The sequence below is a fragment of the Phaenicophaeus curvirostris genome, chromosome 7, assembly GCF_032191515.1.
Source record: "Phaenicophaeus curvirostris isolate KB17595 chromosome 7, BPBGC_Pcur_1.0, whole genome shotgun sequence".
In the NCBI taxonomy this organism is placed as follows: Eukaryota; Metazoa; Chordata; class Aves; order Cuculiformes; family Cuculidae; genus Phaenicophaeus; species Phaenicophaeus curvirostris.
In genome coordinates, this window is record NC_091398.1 from 22397717 (window position 1) to 22415677 (window position 17961).

The window sequence follows — 17961 nt, forward strand, 5'->3', positions numbered from 1 at the left end:
GCAGCAATTTATAATCACAGTTCATTCATAGTCACGTGAAGATTTCTGCTTCAAACCAGAAAAACAGGATCCACAAGTAAAACATAGAAATAAGTCAATAGAGAGCTGACACATTGAAATCTTTGCCCCAGTGAGGCCAGTATCAAAACCTCACAATTCTTTCAGTGGGGTCAGGACTTATGCCTGTGGTCTTGTATCTGCAAGTAATGCGGCTTGATAAACAAATCTATTTTCTGTACCAAGCAAGTTATGTGCTACTTGCCATTCCCAGTATCTGTGAACTAACAGCTGCTGATTACATGTAAACTCTGCAGAACAGGTTCCACTGAAACTATTTAAACAGTTTATTAAAACTGCTATGTAACTGCTGTAGGTACTACAGGATTTGTCCCTTGTACAGATACTTTAATTATATGCAGCACAGTTTTTCTTTATGATGAAAGATAATTTTATGATTGAATTAAAAACCATATTCCAAACCTGAAAATAACGCAAAAATCCACAAAATCCCATTAAGGGTTGCTCTAAGGAACCATGCTTACTGTATGCTCTACGCAAACACGTAGTTTTAGAAGAAATTAATTTCTAAGTCCTTTTCCTATCTAAACCTAAAGAAAACATTTTTAGATCTCCCAGCACTGTTTTCCTGCTGCTAGCATACACTGTATTTTCAACAGTGTTTCCATCACACATATACACACAAGACCTCTCTTCCTGCATCTTACTGAACAACTTCAGCATCAATGAGATGCAATGCCTATACTGTCACATGAGAAAGTTGTCAGCTAGCATCAGGCATGCCTGTGATTTCACTGTCTACGGATCTAACATCAGCTGAAACCTTCTAGGCAGAGGAAATAACGTGAAAAGCAGCTTCAAAGTCATTAATGAGGAACAAATGATAAGATGCTTGCACATGCATTTTTTAATATCCAAGAAATGTTGTGGCAAGGATCAAGAATAGCTATTCAGAACAGCAATTTTTTTCATCCTTACCTGTAAATCGGGTTTCTGTGTTTCAGCTCCGTCAGCACAGACTGAAAGGTTTACTCCTCCTTTTTCTATCCATCAGACAGCAGTCATCCAATAACTGAAGTCATCCTGGCATCCGCTGGAACATGCTCTCTCCCTTATTTCCCACTCCCCACCCCCATCTGCATGCTAGCAAAATGGGAAAGCAGCAAGAAGAAAACAAAGCAAAAAGGCACATCTCAAAACCAGCTTTAATGAGATACTTAGTAATCAGCAAGGACGCTCTGTACTGGAAGGTAATGACAAAATTTAAGGACAAGAAAAAAAAAATCTCTCTATTAATAACCTTCAGCTCCACTAGTGAATATAAATTCTCCCCTTCAGTTCTTTTTTGAAAGGAAGAAACAAGCAAACAGCTGTAGGAACATGGTTATTGCCTGTATACACCCTGTGAAACTGACTCAGCTACCCGGATCTTCAGTGAAAAGTGCTGCTGCGTATTAAAGAAATGTTGTGATTATCAAAACAACAGCAGTGCATTTATGCAAAGCAAGAATCTGAAATCTCAATGCAAATTAGAATAATTCAGAGATGGATACCAGTAATTTTCCACTAAATACATTTTCTTCCCTTTTGAAGCAGCATCAGTAGATACTTTCTCTGGAAGTTCTACCTGTATAATCAGTGCACACGCATTTATTTCACTGTATTTATAATACAGCAACTAAAATCCAATGTGCTGCGTGAATTTTGTCCATACAAAATTTTCTACCTAAATAAGAATTCAAACACAAAAAATGAATAAGTGAACAATTTTTTTTGATAGGAACGGTTGGACTCGATGATCCGGTGGGTCTCTTCCAACCTGGTTATTCTGTGATTCTGTGATTCTGTGATTTTCAATTCTAAAATTGAAGTCTAAAAAGTCTATTTGTCTATTTGAAGTCTATTTGTAACCTCTTAAATTCAGTTGAAAATAGGTTTTCCAAGATCAGGGAAGTTTTATTTTCCAAATATCCGTGTAAATCAGATATCAGCTCAGCTGAAGAAAGCAGCATCAGGTTTATTTGATGACTGTTCAATTAAAATTAATATCAAAACCAAAAATGAGTCTTCACTCTTAGCGAAGGTAGTGTTTACTGCCACATCAAAGCATTTGTAGTCCAGGATTTCCTCTTGAAAAGAAAATGTTAAGCAGCAGAAGCTGACAGATACCTTTGTGTTTACAAATTTCAATCTTCAGCTACATCTTTCCAATAGAATTAACTGTGAATATTTTTAAAGAAGAGCATCTATCCTCTTCACTCATTTATTGATCTCTAACCACAGCAAGGCTATACGAATTAGCATACCTTCACTATGAAGTAATAGCTGTGTTATCTTCTGAAAAAAATTAGCTGTCAGTCTTACAATGAACTGCCAGTGGACCCTATGCGTAACATTCAGATTGTGTCCTAACAAGTAAAGTGGGTGTCTTTTTAACCAAATTGCCTCAGTTTGACATAAAACCTCTTCGTAGATGCCTAGAGCAATGGAAATTCATTCCTGCAAGCATTAAAAAACTAAAATAACTACTAGATTTCAAGTCCAAACAATCAATACAATTTTCTTTAATGTGGAACAGTGAGGAAAATCTAAACAGACATTTTTGCCCTGGTAAACGACTGGCTGGAAAACATTTTCAACTTTATTTTCTTTTTTTATCTACAGAAAGAAATTTGGAGCTGCGCACCAAAGTCTAGCCTCTTGACTAGCCCAACTGCTGAGGGAGACATGTGGACATACAGAATTGTAGTCTCATAATTGGATTTAATGTATTTTCAATAAAGATGCCCCAGCCCAAGATAAGCTACCACTCTGTTGCAGCCGTGCCCGGATCTGGCCAGCCACCCCCTGACCCAGACCCCTGGAGACTGCCTCAAAGAGACCTCAGGGCTGCCCCTCGATTACAGACAGGACCTCCAGGCTCCTGGATCATCCTGGCAGCCGTGTCCCAGCCCAAACTGCTTGGTACTTGGTTGGGCTACCCTCAGCTTCTTCTGGCTTACCAGCCCTTTCCAACCACCTGCTGCCTTGGCCACTCCCTGGCACAGCACCTGAACCCAACCGTTCCTTTCCAGAGCCAGCATCTTGCACAATCTCAACAATGCTTTCTGGCTCTGAAGTGCTATTATTGGATTAATTTATCACATATATACATTGGAGATGGAAAATGGGAAATTGGGTCTTTCTTGGATCCAGGTTTGTACTTAGTCCTCACTGTGACTCAAGTGATTAGTCGGTGTGCTTATATTCATTTGGTTATTTCAACTTTTTTTTTTTTAACTTCTCTATACTTAATATTCCACACATGTTTTAATTTTTTTTCTCCACAACATTACATTGGACAACAGGAAGGCTTCATCAGGAAGCAGACTCCTGTAATACCTTTCCTCTCTTCTCCTTTCCCTAATTATGTCTGTTGCTATTAAAATATTTGCTTCCATTTTCTCTGACTCTACACGGAAAGAAGCTTCTTTTGGCAGTTCCTTTATGGAAAGGTAACGTGCTACAGAATAACCCCCTTCCTGAAAAAAATAGCTTCACAGAAAAAAAATTATACGGTATATATAAATTACATCTCAGTAATCCACTCTGCCTTACCATATAATGGTGTTGACCGAGTAAAATCAAAAGAATATAAGTAAGTTGAAATCAGAAACTGCAAGACTGCCAGAGTCATTTGACTACATCTATGTAGCTACATCATCAGGGCTGAAGGCAGTTCCTTCCTTGGTTTAGTTCAGTACAAAGCATTCACAGATCCCAGTTCCAGTTTCACTTGCAATTCACACAACACTCAGGCTTATCAGTCAAGATTTGTACCTCCTACTCCACAGTCAATGATAAGCTATTATGGACACAAAGTTGAAAAGTGCTGCACAGACCCACAAGAGACAACTAAAATGATGCTCATTTAGTACATGTTATTTATTATGATAATTAAACCATACAGACTTCCACACTCAGGGCTGCCAGAAAAACAAACAAACAAATTAAATCCATGTTTATCTTAACACTTTAGACAACCCTGATTGTGAAAACGAACTGGCAAAGCTAACTAAATAATGAGAAACTCAAAGAATTCTCTTGTATTTCATAATATACCCTGCTAAAGCTAAACATGAACCTTCCCACAGTATCTGCTTTCAGCCTCTTCTTTTAGCAGAGCTAATTGTTCCACTCCTCCTCCTTGGAAGGCTCTATCAGTAGTCCAGTTATGTTTCCCTGTAGGCCTTATGCTTTTCTCACTTTTCTTTAAATAAAAAATGTATTTGCAACTGTTCTATTTTATCAGATTAATCTTCTTTCTAACCTTTATTCCATCCCGTATCTTGTCCATACTTGGTTCTTTAGTACATATACCAGTTTCCTTCCTAGAACCATAAAGTATTTATTTACTTAAAGACACAAGAGAGAGAATTCTGAAAAGCTAAATCAACACTAAAACTCGTCTGAAAGTATTCGATATCAAGGAGGATCTGATTTGTTAAGTTCTGCATCCAGTTTTCTGTTAGTGGCCTTTATGTCACACTTTGAAAGAAAAACCCCAAAACACTAAGGCATGTAGTGAGATGATGATAAGAGCTTATCAGTAACTAGAACTCCCTATGGTTCACAGTTATGTTCACTTCAAAACTAGATCACTTCTTTTTCCTGCAATCTAGGATAGGCTGATTTCTCACCCACTTTCATGTTTAGGATACTGGGTAGCACATTCTGCATCATTTTAGTTTCTTCTGAAATGCAAACCTTTGCAAGTAGGAAAGAAGGAAAGGGAAAAGATGGCTAAAGGCACAAGGTACTTGTAGATTTACATATCTCCAAGAATTCCAATTACTGGTAAGTAACACCTCTCTTCATCTCCACTCAATAGTCCACACAGGCATTCATACAGTGTGTGACTCCCGGTAGCTATCCTCAGGTTATGCAATTTTGTGATAATTGATCACATAGTCCTTCATTAGAAACCAGTTAGTGTAGATCTCCTCTGTCAAGCGTGAGATCAGCTCTAACACTATGCTGAATGAAGACATAGGTGAAGCCAGATATTTAGAGGAAGCTACAGAGCTACAGGCAGATATTTGAGACTGTTAATGTTTGCTCGCCAGGGTACTGACTGCAGGATCAGGCAGCCACTTAAGAAAAACAGTGGCTACAGTCTGGTTCAGGAGCAAAAGAACTATCACTTCACCTATTAATTCTGAAAGAGGTCAGATCTCCTACAGCATAACAACTCTCCAGAAAGATTGTTACTAGGACGCCAGAAGACATTTCTCACACATAGCCTAGAAATAAGGATCTTATTCACCATTCTGCTAGCAAGATCCAGGGAAGAAATGTCACATTCTACATATTAACTCTACTAGATCTCTTGAATGGAGACAGACATTATAATACCTTGATTCTCAGCATCCTACATCTCACATATCTGTGGAAGGATCCTTGAAGAGCACCAAGCTTGTAAAGCTGCAACAAGCCTATCTCAATTTCACAGCCCCTGCCAATTCCATATGGAACTCAGCATCCAGTGTCATTAAGAAATGTGCCAGCATGGTCCTCAAGCAGAGTAAACACTGACAGAGAAAAAAGAAGAAAGGGACGAATGAACTATGTATGACTTACTAGCTGCTGCCTGGAAAAGTCCTGTGTGGTCACAACAACCAGAACCCACTGATGTTTGAAATCCAGGCCAAAGCTTCCTTAATTTGAAGCTGCTGCCATTTCAAGGAAATTATTTATGATCAGAATTAAATGAAGAATTAATGTTCCTTTATGACAAGTAGTGGATGTATGCCATTGTATAGCCTAAGAAATCTCTCAAGGCATGTAGGATTCCAGTAACCTGAGGTTTAAATAGTCAGACACTATCAAATAGTATGTGTGAGACAGTTCCCGTAAGTTTTTGAAGAGAACTCCACAGTCAGAAATAGCAACATAGTAAAATGAAGCAGCCATACCACAAGCTATATTGGCTCCAATGCCCTCCTGACTGCATTTAATAAAGCCTGAAGGGATGGCTGTTCACGTTGAAGAAGCAGCTGGGTAATTACAGGCAATACAAAGTCAAAACACATCACCCCATAGTTTGAAAATCAAAACTGGTTCAGGAAAGAAGAACAGATTACTTTACCATGGCATTCATATATTTTTACTCCTTAATAGAACCTAGAAGACTGCTGTCTCTGAAGCAGCTGTGCTGGACAGTGTTTGTTCCAGCATAAAACAGTAACAAACCAAGTCCTCTTTACATGGCACACAGGGATGCTGGAAAGTGACCATGCTGGTCAGTGGACCTGATGCTTGAATACACGTTATTTTATCAGGTGCTATTCTATCAAGGAGCTGTAAAAACTAAGATGGTGCAGGTCAAGCCAAAAACCCAACAATCACGCTGCTAGCTGTGCAGCAGAAGGCCAAATGCAAAGTATGTTAATTCCTACCTTAGTTTTGAAGAGAAACAGTATTGCAGCATCTCTATTATAGTAGGCACATTTTTCTTTACTCTTTGATAAACAAAGCCAAGCAGAACCAGAACAAATTCTCCTTTCCTCTTAAAAAAAAAAAAGTACAGGTTGTGTAAAAAACACAAGAAACCTCCATGAAAATAGCAGCACATTGGAACAAATCTCAGGGCAGAACTGAGAAACTTATTCAAGGCAGACTAATTTTCACCTCTTAGAAATGCAAGTTACATGATTCAACTTCCTCAGGCTCCCACACACTTACCAACGTCCATTTATATTCCTTCAATCAACTTGAGTACAGTCATCAGCATCCAGTGAAATCATAAGTGGTATATGACACAAAAGAGAGAAAAGCGCAGAACTTCTGCACAAGAATATATATGGATTTCCATTAATTTATCTGTGACTATCTTATAAAGCAGCTGTCTAGCACAGATATTGTTTCCAATTTTGCTAATGCCCACACCAGCAATTAGAGTCAGGTAAGTTCTTCCCAAAATCAGGCATTAACTTCTCATAACTAAATAACAGTATATGAACCTAAAACGCCAAGTTTCTTTTGAACCATAACATAGACTTCATGACTGAGAGGCAAAATTAAGCAAACCCGAACAAGTTTACTAACACAGCTTTTATTAGCTGTAAAAAAATTCTTGGTTTTGAGCCATATCTGCTCCAGTGAGGAGCATGATGCTGGCACAGCACCGTAAGAAAAAAGATGAGATACTACCCCTTTTGGAAAGAACACAGACACAGTCTGTCAGCTAGGTCAGGGAGGAGTACCACTTTCCGATGCTATGACAGGCGCCTTATGAGATTTTACTTCATCACCACAGCTGAGTACCTGAAAGATTAATAAGGGTCCTTTTCCTTTTTGCTTAATTTGCAGATTAGATGAGTTTCTTCTTTTATTTATATTCCTTCTTCCTCTACTAGTGCACTTACTTGATGAAGGCTTTAAACTGATTTTGAGCCAATCTAGTTCTGATCTAGCTGGCAATTACAAATTGCTGGCAAATAGATCTAGCTGATCTAGCTGGCAAATAAAGATGCCTGAAAAAAAAAAAACCAACCAAAATGCTTCCATGTGTCCCAGGCTGCCTGGAGATTTTAATTCTTTTATTAATAATTACTTTAATAAATACCAAAGACCATACATGGAAAGTATAAGATATTCTTCCCCTCCCCTTCTAAGGACCATGAACGAAGGATTTTATTGATGGAGGAACTACAACATCAGTCTTCAATACCTGCATTTCTGTCACGGGATCAAAGTTCCTATTCAAAAGCAACCACGGTTTACATGGAATGTTCACAGTAATTGATTTTCACAGATGTTGTTACTGAACCTGCATTTAGAGAAAACACTTGAAATTCGATTTCAAAGATCATACCTGAGAGTATGTGTATGTGTCTGTGGTTGGTGGGGGGTGGTGGTGCATGTGTGTGTTTTCAAACATTCTTGCAAGTTTATTAAATAACAAGCAGATACAAGTATTTTTCTTTTATTTTTAGTCTTTAGTAGTTCTTTCAGAAATCTTCATTGCAGAGAGTAGTACAACATAAAAAAACATCCAAAACCACGAAGCCACATGTTCTGAACTTAAGCAGCTCTATCGCATTTAGTTACAAACACCTAATGCAGACAGTAAAGGTGGAAAAAAACAGTAAGAACAGGGATAACACCAAAATGCATTTCCTCCAAACATTTGTTGCTGACCCCAAGTTAGCATTGTGGGCACCTACCTCATTTTCCAAAGAATTAAAGATCAACTTAGTTTATTTGATAAACTACACCCTGTGCATTAGCACCCCAACTTCTACCACATGCAGTGTCCTAGTCCTCTTAACTTGTTTTTTCCCTGCAACTTTCTGCTCTCTCCAACACTTCCAGGCTGAGGAAAGAACAGTAATGGAGTCTCTTAATTTCTCACCAAGCACCCTCAATTACAACAAACAAGTTTATCATAGGTGAAAGAGAAGCATCTATTACATTAAGATTCCACACAGAAGAGGGATCAGTGCTTTGGATTCTCAGTGCATGCAGCTGCCTTTATCCTAAAGAAGCTCAGAAATTCAGACATCCCACTGTGCTGCTATACCCATTTCAGCAAGGTGAAACGCAGGATGACTGAATTTCTCTCTGCACATTCTGCACAGACACAGGCTGTATTTTCTATGCCAAACCTACAGTATTTATTAGTTTAAAAGCTGCAGCTGCAGAGAACCATCACATTGATTTCCTGAGTTGCAAGTGCCTTTTTAATCACCTTCAGTGCAGTAGCAGGCCTGAAAGAAAATACTTAGCAAAAATCACAAATGTCAAAGGAACCGTACCAAAGGAATGTCATGGTTGGCAATGAAAAGCAGGACAGCAGAAAGCAAGCACCAGTAAGTATTTTAAACAAATTTCTCAAGACATGTCAAATAAAGGAAGATAAAAGATTTTGTTCCTGCGCAGAAAGATCTCTTTTCAGATAGATCAAATTCTGAAAAGAGGTCCTGGAGGAATCCTGAAGTTTTCATTAAAAACAACAATCAGTATTTCTTATAGATAAATTGCTAAGCATTAGTTAGGAACAATTTTTAAGACAGTGATAAAATTTGTTGACTTTTGCATCACTGTGAATAGATAATAATTCTTGTGATCTTAGTGAGCAATTGAAGCTGGAGAATGGGCTTCCACTCAATGTTCAGAGATAAAGTCAAAGAGTCATATGCAATGAGATGTCACTCAAGCTCTTCTATATATAACGCCCGTTATATTTATTTGTATTCAGTATGTCTATGTAAGTGAGAGGTATATGTTAAACAATGGTCTATTTTAATCTCTATAGTCTTCCTACTGTATCTCTTACAGACCTTCTTATACAAGCTCCATCAGAATTTGTCTTAAAATCTGTCCAGGAGGTAGCTGTGTTCCATGAAGATGCAGGGCTCAAATGCCATTGCAAACATAACTGGAAGGATGCTAGAATGGAAGAAATATGCCTTTGTCTGATGAACAGTTTCTACCTGACAGTTAAGTGGTATGAGTAGGCAAAGACTGCGCCAAAGATTATTCTCTTCTACAGCTACAACAACAGACAAAATAATGAAGTTGGCTACAGAACAATCACATCAGTATTCCTGCTACATACTGAATATGTAGCAGTATAGTCTTAAGCATGAGAAAAGATGTCTATTTGTAACCAAACTAACTTCCCTTAGCTATTAGCATTAACATTAACACTTCCTCAAGAGTACCAGGGAGGGGTGCTACAAAGACCTCACTTGTAAATAGATTAGATATAAAAGGGTAACAGTAAATGGCAAAGACATTTACGTAAGTGCTATGGATTAAAATATAACAGGAAATGTTCAGTACAGACTGAAAGATACAGGAAAGCCATTTTAAATATTTGCATTTGTCAAGTGAATGACTATTTTTGCTATTTTTACCTACTAATGTACAGTTCTCACCTCATACTTTCACATAGAAGACAGAAAAAACAATTGAACAATTTAAAATTCTAGATGAGTTTTAATCACTCTATACAGACTTGAAAAGACACATTCCATAAACAACTATAACTAGAACCAGTCTCAATAGTATGAATTTAGATCTGCTTTAAAATAAAATAAAATCTAATATTAAGATACAAGTAATACAAGACATTCTAATAAACATGATGTTTCATTCCAGTGACATGACATAGCAAGAGAACAAGAATTTCTTACCGAAAACCAGGCAATTTTAGCTATATTCATGAGGGTTTCCTCTAGTTTGACTGACACTTACAGACTTGATCTTTGACATCCTTCAGGTAAACAAGAGTTTTTTAAATAATTAAATGAATGTGTTTGTGTTACAGATAATGTCTCACTACGAAAACTGTAATCCTTCCTCATCTTATTAGGAATTTTAATCACACACAGGATCAGCAGCAGTACCACCTAGAGTGCTGAATCAGTAATATATCAGACATTGACAAGAAAGCTAGATAATGGTCAACACAGAGGCTATTCTAAGTCTTTAAATTACCCTTACTAAGCACAAAATGTGTTGTGGGGTTTTTTTTTGTAAATCAGCATCTTCGTTAGATGCTTCTGAAAACAAGACTGAATTACTTATATTCATTAGTTATTCTTAAATTTAATCCACATTACATTCTGGAGACAATAATAGGAATTTTCTTTTAAATACTTATTCATAAAGGAGGTGCCACAATCAATCATCAAAGAACTTCTAGGGAAGATCAGTTCACTGTGATCATGCACTGACACCTAGTGAGTATTTGCAGTAAGGAAATCCTGTTGCTTACCTTCTCATTGCCCATGCAGCACAAATGTTACATATTCATGGTTACAAGATGTTTCACATATGGGCTTTGTTTCCCTTCTTCTTCGGATGTGCAGTACTGCTTGTACACAAGCATGAGAACACACATACAGCATGCAGCATCTGACCTGCTTGAAAGACGTGTATGTCTCTGTAAATGAATCACTACCTCGTTTTATTTTTCATCCACAATGACAGCCTAGTGACTAGTGCACCGCATGTCAATGAGACCAACCAGACAAATGTTCTTAGTGACGAGATGGATTTTGCAAACCTCCATCTCCACTCAGGGAGTCAGCTGGCTCCACACACAGCACAATTGTTTTGTTTCCATTATGTAGCAGATGGTGATGGAGATGATCTGAAAAGCCCTTAAACGTGAATGGCACGTGGTGAGGAACAGTGGAGACTGCAGCCAGAGGATTTATAGCTGAGAAAAATCTGGGGTCAGCGATTATGTCATCGCATTGTCACTCCTCCTAATGCAGCTCAACAGAGAAGCAGAAGCTAGCTGTTTGACCTATTCATCCAGCTTGATGCAGAATCACCAGCCTCATATCCCTGCCATGTACAACGGAAAATACCTGTCATCACAACTCACAACTCTTCTTAAATTGCATTTAAGGGGTCTCTTCTGCTAAACATTGTGCATTTCTCAAGCATAAAACCCAAGCTTTGTCTTGAATTTTCATGGAGCATTGAACAATAATCCGTAAAACAACCTGCACTGCTTTGTATTATGAGCAGAGGCAGAAAAACAAATATCAAAATAAACCTTCAAGCTCTTATAAATGAGTTGAGATTGTGTTGGGAGGCAGGGGAGGAGGTGGCGTGCGAGATGTTACCCCAGTGGTCATAAATCTTTGCAGAGCCATGTTCAAAATTCCAGTTTTCATACCCCAACGTTCCTGAATTCCCTAACATTAGGATGCCCCAAACCACATACAGCATTCTGAATGATACACTACTGCAGGCTACAAGATTTATTTCAACGTTAGCACTGAAATGATCTGAAAGTTGTTTGCCATGAGAAGGGTGACACAGAGGTCTAAATGACATGCACCTACTACTTTCAATGTACCTCCAGGAAGGCTATTCGGAAGGAGTGGGAGGGCAGCAGGGGTGTGGGTGGGTGTGAGGAATAAAATTTGTCATTTCAGATCTTCTAGCTTCACTTGAAAAAGCCTGATACTGTTGCACACACCAGTGCATCCAGGGTATCCACGCCTGGGTATGGATGTTTAAGCTCTTTCTCTTTCATGTCTATGGATGTTATTTTGTCACAGCTATGACATACATAGGTGACAATACTACTGAAAAGCCTTAACAAATGGGTATTTGGATGAACTTATTACTATTTAGTAAGTTGTTTAACTCCCGTACAACAGCTCTCCAGCAGAACTGCATGTCTTCAGAGAAGTAGCTTCAGTTGCACAGATCAGTGTGGTGGGTTTTTTTCATTTTCATGATTCCATAATAAACCTGCGTGTGTGTGGAGATGATGTCAGGGTAGACAGAGGTCTCCCAGCCCAAGCCACATGAAGACCAGCAGGCCACTGGCAGCAGACTTTACTTTCCAAATTTGCTGTTAATGCATCTCTAAATTGACTTTCAGATGTCATGAAGATATCGTTTAGTTGTACAATTCAAGGCTTTTAGAACATAAAGAGATTGCCTATGCTGTTTGTTTCAGTAACTATGTAATTCCCATCTTCTTTTTTCCCAAACAAAAAAAAACCCCAAAAACAAGCCAAACAAACCCCCCAAAACCCCAAAACCAGACACAAAAACTCCCAAAGACCGAAAAACCCCCCAAACCACCACTAATAGGGAGGGGACTCAACAGATCAGAATTGGCTTCTTTTTTGAACCGAGCGCTCAAAAAAAGAACACACGCACAAAAAAATACTATCTACTTCTTAAAAAATGACCCACGCGCTAAGCACAGTTACTCTATCAAGATTTCTCCTATAACTATTTGGTTCAGGATACACCCCAAACATCCCACACGATCCATGTATTTGCCTGAGAAGCTGTGGGATAGACATACACACTAACACATGAGATTCTTGCTACTGTCAACAAATCTTAGTTTGTGAATTAGGTACAGTATTTTGAGATTCTTTAGTTAAAATGTGCGACTTCATTTAAAAAGTAAATATTTTATGAATACATCCTGGAAACAAGTCCATGCCAAAATAAATATTAGCAGAAGCCAATTCAAATCCTGAGTAACTTTAGTCCTCATTACTTTTTATATGCATATACAATGTTCACAAATATATATACACATACAAATTTATTTGCATATATAATGTATGGCCTCCTAGTTGTCAAGATTCCACCTGGAAGATGACACAGTTTCCATCCTACCACTACAATAAGCCTTTACAAGTTTCACACCATCTCTTATAGTATGTAAAAAAAAATAGAACTGGTAACTGTATTCTTGTCAAATAGGAATTCACGTTTACGCGTAATCTTACAGACAAATCACAGACTATTAAGGAGAGGGATGGGAGGAGGGGGCGGCAGGGTGCCTGCTCAGCTTTCACAGACTGGAATGTCTTTTGTAATAAAGAAAATTTATACCCCCTCAAACCACATACAGTATTCTGTTTTGCAGATCAAAAATCCTTGTTGCCAAGGGAACTGCAAAAAAGCCAGTCATGACAGAGCAAGGCTCTAACAGAAACATGTCTGCTGGGAAATCACCAGTAGTCCAGGCTTTCATATAAAAAAATGCTGGGGTATTTTCAACCTGAAAACAAAACGCTTCCCCAAACCTTACTTTCATGAATATTTTGCAAATTTTCACCAAAACCTGCTCACGTACAAATTACTTATACAAAACAAGATAAGCAAATGGCTATTTAAGATGTACTAGGTACAATGCAAGTATACCAACTTGCATGTGTGTCTTTTCCTGATATTCTTGGGACAAAGTGCGTACCAACAATTTGCATTGCTCACTCCATCTACACACAGGACAATAAACAGGTCTTTCAAAAATAAAAGAAGAAAGGCCAAAGCACTTGATGAGAAATGCACACAAAAAAATATTGCATGAGGCAAGATTTAAGATCTTGCAGAACGCAAGATTTATAATGCAGTTGTTTAAAACAATATTTCAAGGTTAGTTACACATGAAATTTGCCCTTTGTACCTATCTTCTCACCATGTAACAAAAATTAACATCCGATTACTAAAACAGAATATCATGCCTTTTGAGAAGGCTGTTGGCACTTCAAAGTAAAGTGAAAAATCAGTGTCAAACCTACATCATGCAATTCCCACTTGAACATAAACAGTTCCCAGAAGTGCGAATAAAAAAACCAACTTGCTGATCAAAGGATCCATGTAATAACATGGAATTCAGAGTATCAAACATACTGTGCTGAAAAGCACCCCATTACAATTTTATGGAGTTGCAAGATTTATTTTCCTGTCAAACATTTACAATATAAAATGTCTCCAGAACAACACATGAAAAGTACTACATAGATATGCTTTTAAGATGATGTGACCTCTGGACTATATGCCGAGTTGTAATGGAACAACAAAGTTGAAAGAACCCTGGAGAAAACAGTTGGGCAGAACAGTATCTGCAAAAATTGCTTTTGCACATCAAAGCAGTCTCAATATTTATTTTAAATACATTTTTTTCTTCTAACATTATAACTACTTAAGTATCAGTTTATGACAAACTACTTTAAAAAGAAACCTTGCACACTAAGTACAGGTCTTATCTGCAGACTGGTTCACATTTCCAGATTGCTCTGCAGAAACATTAATTAGGAAATATATTTAAAAACAGAGAAAAAAAGAATGCGGTTTTTTTTATTTGTTTTAGCAACCCTTGCTTATCAGACAGCACATTATCCAGAACATAGCACCACTGTAATCAATTAGTTTTGATCAACTCTTCATTTCATCCCCTTCCCTGGAGCACAGATTACCTACAATTTAGCCATGCCCCTGCTCCCTTCTGACCTCACCCTCGTACCCTGGCACAGCCCTGCACAGGTCTTGGGAAGCGCTTAGACAAATCCTCACATAACTGAGAAATGGACAGCACTTCAGTGGAAATTGTACTCACCCGGGGAAATGCAACAGGCTTTTTTTTTTTTCCCCCCAGCCAAAGATATGCATGAACAGGATGGTGGCAGTTGTGAGGAGGAGTGATACCTGGATCTTTACAACAGCTTGCAAAAAATTGCAAATGTATTCAAATTGGGCTCAAGTAGTCAAGCAGTTTATAACGATAAAGTGAAACAGTCAAGTGTGCAATATTGTTAAAGGTAAAATTTCATATTATTCATTTCACAAGTTTTTAGAATTAGCAAAAATACAAATGTCTGGTGAGGAAAAAGGACTGGGGAGTAACAAACTAATATAATGCAGCAAAATACACTGCAAATAGTGAAAAATGCATAAAATTATTGAATCTTCTAGATGATTTAATCTGCATATATTGGTTCTTAACGCTGCACGTACTTGATGAGTTCTTATTTCAGTAACATGGACGCTCTGCATTTCACAGGTTCATACGAACATTACAGAACTGTCTGCGCCCTCAGGGACATCCTACTCTCCTTTTCTTCTGGCTCACTGTTTCTCTCCATCAGCCATCGTGAACCACCTGTAGAAAACTCCCCTATTTGTATTCAGCTGTTTAGAAAAGAAACCAAACCACAGTTTGGCCCCATTCACCCCTCCCACTGCTCTGAGCAAACAGATCAATGTCTTACATCAGTGCTGTAACATCTGTCTGCGGTCAGAGGGAGCTGCTGCTTCTAGCACTGTTGTCTCAGAGTGACAAATACCAAACCAGGCTGTATTCTGATCCCTAACCTCTCTACAAAGCCATTTGTTTCCAAAGTACAACAATTTACAGCGGTGGATGTGTTGTCACAACACAATTACAAGCTCCAGCAGTTGCTCATTGCTTATTCCTTTCTCCCCCCCATCCCCCCGCCCACTGTTGCTAGGCAATCACAAAGGCAGGAAAATAATAAATAATTTGAAATTGTCTGTAGAATGATCTAACAAAATCCAAAATCTAACAGTAAGGCACAAGACATATAACAATGACAAATTCACGGTAAGGTAACATTGCACACTGCAAACACTTCTCAGTCTATTACGGAAGTAAGGGTCCGTATATTGAAGTGCTTTATGTTCCAGAAATCTGAGACTAACTCACTCAAATTACAAATAGATTTCTCTAGGTTTAGCCAAACTCACAGCACATACTGCAGAAAGTTCTGCTTATTTCATGATAACAGCTAGGTTGATCTAAGAAGCTCTATCTGAGACATCTAAGAACATTTTAAAATAAAGGATGCTTAGTCACAAAGATAAACAGAAACAATCCCTGCAAATCTCTGTTTTTCCAGCTCTTTATTGCATTGTCTATCTTAAACCGATGACAGATGAGATTTTTAATGACTCGCTGTCAGCTAGTGAGGTACGTTGCTGGGCTAGCCTGAACTGTGCTTCATATGATAAACACAAAAATAACATTAAAACAAAACCCACAGTGAGGAACAGGCATACAGAGAGGGCAGTTCTTCCCTTGCAGTCAGTCTTTAGTATTTCAGAGGTCATAATTACTATAGCCTGTTTTCCTCTGACAAGACTGAGCAGCACAGAAGTCGCCTTAAAGTCAATACCACTCCAGCATCTTTGCCCCTGTGTCTTTCTTTGCTTTACCGCTTCCCAGAGTAAATGTACGAAAGTTTACAAACTTCTTAGAGCTTCATTTTTACACACACACAGATGAAACAAAGGGGACGAATGTGGATGAGCAGTCATTTATGGTGGACAAAATCATTTATGGCTAACAAACCCTCCCCCAGTAACACATCCTCGTGCAGAACAGTGCGAATCAGGTGGGTACCATTCACCCCAACCAGGGACAATGCGTGTCTTTCATCCCCAGGCCACCTGCTCATCCCTGCAGGTGTTTAAAGGACGGGTGGGTGAGGTGCTGAAGGGTATGGTTCAGTGACTGCTGGGAACGGTTGGCCTCGATGATCCATCAGGTCCTTTCCAACCTAGTGATTCTGTGATTCTATGATTCTCTACCGGTCCCCGCCAGCCCCTGCCCATCCGTTTGTCTTTCCTGCTTACTTAGTCCCTCAGGCAAAGCAACAACCGGTGGTATTCGCCGCTCCCGAGTTGGCTGCTCTAAGGAGATTCACAGAATAGAATCATGGAACGGTTCGTGTTGGAAGGGACCTTAAAGATCACCGATTCCCAACCCCCGGCCACGGGCAGGGACACCTCCCGCTGGATCAGGCTGCTCCAAGCCCCGCTGAACCTGGCCTTGAACACCCCCAGGGACGGGGCTGCTACAGCGCCTCGGGACAGGGCGACAACACGGTTTGTCACACAGCACTGGGACAGCACCGCACAGGATGGACCCAGGGCCGCGAGTCACACGGGAACCCGGCCGAGCATCTCCCGTTCATTCCGGGGAGCTGCAACCATGGGGGGGAAGGGGAGCTGCAACCATGGGGGGGAAGGGGAGCTGCAACCATGGGGGGGAAGGGGAGCTGCAACCATGGGGGGGAAGGGGAGCTGCAACCATGGGGGGGGAAGGGGGAGCTGCAACCATGGGGGGGAAGGGGAGCTGCAACCATGGGGGGGGAAGGGGGAGCTGCAACCATGGGGGGGGAGGTGCAACCATGGGGGGGAAGGGGGAGCTACAACCAGGGGGGGGGAAAGGGGGAGCTACAACCAGGGGGTGGGGAAGGGGGAGCTGCAACCATAGTGGGGAGGGGGAGCTGCAACCATGCGGGGGGAAGGGGGAGCTGCAACCATGGGGAGGAAGGGGGAGCTGCAACCATGGCGGGGGGGGGGAGCTGCGACCATGGAGGGGGGGGAGCTGCGACCATTGGGGGGGGGGGAAGGGGGAGCTGCGACCATGGCGGGGGGGAGAGGGAGCTGTAACCATGGGGGGGGGGGAGAGGGAGCTGTAACCATGGGGGGGGAAGGGGGAGCTGCAACCATGGGGGGGGAGAGGGAGCTGCAACCATGGCGGGGGAAGGGGGAGCTGCAACCATAGGGGAGGAGGGAGGAGCTGCAACCATGAGGACGGGGGAGCTGCAACCATGGAGGGGGGGGAGAGCTGCAACCATGGGGGGAAGGGGGAGG

At 40.1% G+C, this 17961-nt stretch overlaps 1 protein-coding gene across 3 annotated transcripts in view; it reads right to left on the reverse strand.

Moving 5' to 3' along the window:
- CSRNP3 (cysteine and serine rich nuclear protein 3) overlaps positions 1 to 17961 on the reverse strand; it is a 107203-nt gene that overhangs the window by 88862 nt on the left and 380 nt on the right. Inside the window, exon 1 of one of the 3 annotated variants that reach the window (XM_069861198.1) lies at positions 997 to 1079. The exons of 1 other annotated variant lie outside the window; for it this stretch is intronic. The gene's annotated coding sequence lies outside the window, so the exon portion shown is untranslated. Of the gene's footprint in view, positions 1 to 996; positions 1080 to 17961 lie in introns of those variants that run through there. One more of the 3 variants, XM_069861200.1, reaches the window with a different exon arrangement.